We start from the raw sequence: 6,000 nt of genomic DNA on the forward strand, positions 1-6,000 counted from the left end.
CAGATGTCACAGATATCACTCACAGGTATCACAGATGTCACAGATATCATTCACAGGTATCACATATCTCACTTACAAGTATCACAGATGTCACTCACAGGTATCACAGATATCACTCACAGGTAACACAGATGCCACTCACAGGTAACACAGATGTCACAGATATCACTCACAGGTATCACAGATGTCACAGATATCATTCACAGGTATCACAGATGTCACTCACAGGTATCACAGATGTCACTCACAGGTATCACAGATGTCACTCACAGGTATCACAGATGTCACTCACAGGTATCACAGATGTCACAGATATCATTCACAGGTATCACAGATATCACTCACAGGTATCACAGATGTCACTCACAGGTATCACAGATGTCACTCACAGGTATCACAGATGTCACTCACAGGTATCACAGATATCACTTACAGGTATTACAGATGTCACAGATATCATTCACAGGTATCACAGATGTCACTCACAGGTATCACAGATGTCACTCACAGGTATCACAGATGTCACTCACAGGTATCACAGATGTCACTCACAGGTATCACAGATATCACTCACAGGTAACACAGATGCCACTCACAGGTAACACAGATATCACAGATATCACTCACAGGTAACACAGATGCCACTCACAGGTAACACAGATATCACAGATATCACTCACAGGTAACACAGATATCACTCACAGGTAACACAGATGCCACTCACAGGTAACACAGATATCACAGATATCACTCACAGGTAACACAGATGTCACTCACAGGTAACACAGATATCACAGATATCACTCACAGGTAACACAGATATCACTCACAGGTAACACAGATGCCACTCACAGGTAACACAGATATCACAGATATCACTCACAGGTAACACAGATGCCACTCACAGGTAACACAGATATCACAGATATCACTCACAGGTAACACAGATATCACAGATATCACTCACAGGTAACACAGATGCCACTCACAGGTAACACAGATATCACAGATATCACTCACAGGTAACACAGATGCCACTCACAGGTAACACAGATATCACAGATATCACTCACAGGTAACACAGATGCCACTCACAGGTAACACAGATATCACAGATATCACTCACAGGTAACACAGATATCACTCACAGGTAACACAGATGCCACTCACAGGTAACACAGATATCACAGATATCACTCACAGGTAACACAGATGCCACTCACAGGTAACACAGATATCACAGATATCACTCACAGGTAACACAGATATCACAGATATCACTCACAGGTAACACAGATGCCACTCACAGGTAACACAGATATCACAGATATCACTCACAGGTAACACAGATGCCACTCACAGGTAACACAGATATCACAGATATCACTCACAGGTAACACAGATGCCACTCACAGGTAACACAGATATCACAGATATCACTCACAGGTAACACAGATATCACAGATATCACTCACAGGTAACACAGATGCCACTCACATGTAACACAGGTAACACAGATATCACTCACAGGTAACACAGATGCCACTCACAGGTAACACAGGTAACACAGATATCACTCACAGGTAACACAGATGCCACTCACAGGTAACACAGGTAACACAGATATCACTCACAGGTAACACAGATGCCACTCACAGGTAACACAGATATCACTCACAGGTAACACAGATGCCACTCACAGGTAACACAGGTAACACAGATATCACTCACAGGTAACACAGATGCCACTCACAGGTAACACAGATATCACAGATATCACTCACAGGTAACACAGATGCCACTCACAGGTAACACAGATATCACAGATATCACTCACAGGTAACACAGATATCACAGATATCACTCACAGGTAACACAGATGCCACTCACAGGTAACACAGATATCACAGATATCACTCACAGGTAACACAGATGCCACTCACAGGTAACACAGATATCACAGATATCACTCACAGGTAACACAGATGCCACTCACAGGTAACACAGATATCACAGATACACTCACAGGTAACACAGATATCACAGATATCACTCACAGGTAACACAGATGCCACTCACATGTAACACAGGTAACACAGATATCACTCACAGGTAACACAGATGCCACTCACAGGTAACACAGGTAACACAGATATCACTCACAGGTAACACAGATGCCACTCACAGGTAACACAGATATCACAGATATCACTCACAGGTAACACAGATGCCACTCACAGGTAACACAGATATCACTCACAGGTAACACAGATGCCACTCACAGGTAACACAGGTAACACAGATATCACTCACAGGTAACGCTGCAGATGTGATCTATGTCAATGCCTGTATATGAAACTAAACACACAGGCAGATAACGAAAGTTTTATCACCTCGATTTTAATGGGTTAACGGAGAAAGAGAATATTTGTTAATATATGATCCTGGTGGTGAACTTTTAAGTTCCACCTTGGAGGATGACTGGTTCACCCTCAAGGTGCCATCATCTCAATTTTTTGCTTAATTAAATTAGCAAAAATAAAACAAAAAAGTAATCCCATATGCAAAATTTACAATGTGATCATTTTCATTCTCCAAAAATTGCGCAATGTACCGAAGAATTCCTTTCCACTGATTAACTTTCATTCTGCGTTCACTAATTAACGTAATATTAGCACTATTTTATGGAGTGTCGTTCTCTGCCCTGTGACCTGCAGTCCAGTGTTGTATATTTAAGTGTTCAAGACCTGTGCTCGATACGTAGGTAGGCCTGCTCAAGGACTGAGCCGCGGGGATGGGGGGTGACCCTTCAAAACAGCGCATCTCGGATCGTATGGACAGACCTTTCCGTACTGGCCTTTACATGTCTATACTCTTTTACTCTGCAATTAAAGAGCATTGTGACTTAATCAAGCACCCTCGTACCTCTAGGCACATCATAGTTCTGACTTCAACACCACAGACACTTGACCTCATCAACTCTGAAGCCTTGTATATAGTGAGAATAAGGCCTCAGGTAAACAACTCCACTACATTTGTTCAGTTGTTCACATGTTAGTTATCACTATGAAACGTGTGCTTTAATTCTGTATTAGATAGGTTAGGTCAACCAATATTTTGTTTGTGTGTCACATCAGTTAGAATTTTAATATAAGACTGATTTTAAATATAATATATTGTATATGGAAACCAGTTATTGTGAATGGTAACTTGCTCATTGTATTTTAACACTGATGGTGGAATTTGAGACTCCGAAACGTATGGAAATAAATGAGTATGTGAAGAATGATCAAGGCTGCCATGAATACCTTCATGGGATATCCAGGATAGACATCTAGTCAATAACTTCTGTGTTTTATTGCCAGTGAGATAATTGTCTCAACACTGACAAGTGTTCATCACTGTTGACTGCCTTTTCTTTCAAGAAATTCCCAAGCGTCCGCATACCAAGCCATAAATACAACAACTATGAAGAAATACTGAAATTTATGTTCAAGAGTGAGAGCATTATCATCAGGGTCGTTAGCTTTAATAAACAGATGTGTTTCCACTGAGACCTGAAAGCACTAATAGGTTCCTGTGTCTTGACAAGGACAACCTGTCGAACACTCTACGAGCTACATAAGAAAACGTTCTTTCTGCTCATGATTTTTTCCCAACATCACGATGCTCATTCAGTCTGAGATGGTCCGCAGCAGTTCACAGAAACATTCCCGAGCCTTATGTAAAAAGTACAGTCACATCAGCAAGACACGTGAGCTCATTAAACTTAACAGTTATAAATGTTATTACACAGCGTAAATTCATTTCTTGCATTGGTCGGTAGCCTTGCACCTCGTAGGAGGAGGTACTTGTGGGAACCTCAGTTGGAAGCCAGAATACCATTTTAGCTCCATGATTCAGTACAGACTGAAGTCTTGTTTAGCAGTTCTTGAACGGTTAGGTAAACCGTTAAAGAATTGAAAAAGTTAATTCGTGAGACAGAACAAACGCGCAGATAAGGACAGAGGCACTCTGCTTATTCATATATTTTCTGACAGCATACAGATTACGAATATGAAAACTGAAAGATTTTGCAATTTGGTGGATGTGTCCAACAAATGGCAATGAAGAATACAGGTAGACACCCAGATCCCTCACTGATCCCACAAATTGCAAACTGACACCACCATAATCAGACACACCAAAATCTCCAATCTATGCTCTTTGAGGTTCTCCTGACAGTCAAAATCTTTATCTTACCCTCATTTAGATTATTCTTTTTTTTTATTTATGTAAAAAGTCTGAATATTCAGCAGAATTTAGCCACTTTCATCTGCAGAACTTGGATGTAAACACTTGTGTTTCATCAGCATCAAAATGATGCTTTAGGTTGGAATCTGTGAACTCCGACAAGGGAGATGTGAGTGCACGTACCCAGCTGTGGCCGGGAGGAAGTGCAATGGAAACTCGCCAAAGATCTTTGAATAAAGAAACTGAGTTTTCTTCCTGAGGCCGCTTCACTATTTTCTTCGTTAACCACCTTTAATATAATTGAATTTTTAAATTTAACAGAAACACTCATATTATATATCATTATTTTAAAATGTATTTTGGCTGTCTAGTTTCTCAGGAGCTGGAGGACAACCTATTAAAATTGTTTAACAATTTACTCCACTCATCTGCCGTACATTCCTATATTTATTCTTAAATTCATTTTAATTAACGAGAATCCATTGAAAGTTCTGTGAATCCGGTGAACAATGCTGAGTCATTCTACTGAAAAATTAGTGCTACCAGACCACTTTCTCTTGACTTGCATTCAATATTTATCATGAATATTTAGTTGTTCACTGCCTTATTTATTCGGTCTCAATTTTTCCCTTTTATTTGATCAGAAACTCATGAAAATTATTTATTAATACACTGTATCATTAAAATTCGTTGTAGTACCTGGAACTGATACATCTGTTTTGTATCATCGATGTATCACTACCAGGTTGGAATAGAATTAGACAATCAGGTACCAAACAATGATTATATGATCAGTTTTTTTCTTTATCCAAGGTTTTCGTTTATAACTGAAGAACATCTCATCTGATCGGCTTCAAACTTTCCATGAAGGGAACGCATATTGGAAATCAGTTTTATACAGATCTTTCCTGGTTCTCATTTTCGGGCGATAACTTGAGAAAGCTCTCCATGGGGAAGTGGAACAGAATTCTTCCTCTGTAAGCCATGCATGTTGTAAGAGGCAACTAAAATGCTGGGAGCAAGGGGCTAGTAACCCCTTCTCCTGTATATATTACTAAATTTAAAAAGATAAACTTTCGTTTTTTTGGGGGCCACCCTGCCTCAGTGGGATACGGCCGGTGTGTTGAAAGAAAAGAACTTGGGAAAGCCGCTTCTGGTCGTCTTCAAACTTTGAACACTGGTATCCAAGTTAGAAAAAAGTTAGAAATGTAACTGGAGCAAGTACGTGTCAATTTGCCAGTTATATTCTCAAAATGGAATGGTATTAATTTCCATGAAATATTTTGAGTATGTTTAATCTGGATGATGACACTATATGTTAAGACTCTGTTGGGACGAATTTGCCAATATTATAGCAGCTATAAAATCTGAAATCAATGGAGTCTGTGCAAGAACTGGATAACGTTTCTTCTGATCGGGTGTAAACTTTGAGCATTAACATGTCTTGCTGAATGAAAGATTTTCATTATGATTATTAGGCTGCGTAAACTTCATTACTCGAGTATGGATTATTGTATTGAGGGATGAGAGAGTAGTGTCAGAGTTAGTGCCGCTGACATACACATGTCGCAGAATTGCCGATTGTAAAATTTATCATATCTGCAGGCACTACGGCTGACTGGCTACAACGATGGGCCTGCTAAACATTTGGACCACGGTTCAAGTCCCCGTCCATTCTTATGTTCATTCATTGATAGTAGTCTTAGGTTTATCTTTTTTTTATTACGTCTTGACTATATATATATATATATATATATATATATATAT

This window comes from Cherax quadricarinatus, chromosome 26 (assembly GCF_038502225.1).
Source record: "Cherax quadricarinatus isolate ZL_2023a chromosome 26, ASM3850222v1, whole genome shotgun sequence".
In the NCBI taxonomy this organism is placed as follows: Eukaryota; Metazoa; Arthropoda; class Malacostraca; order Decapoda; family Parastacidae; genus Cherax; species Cherax quadricarinatus.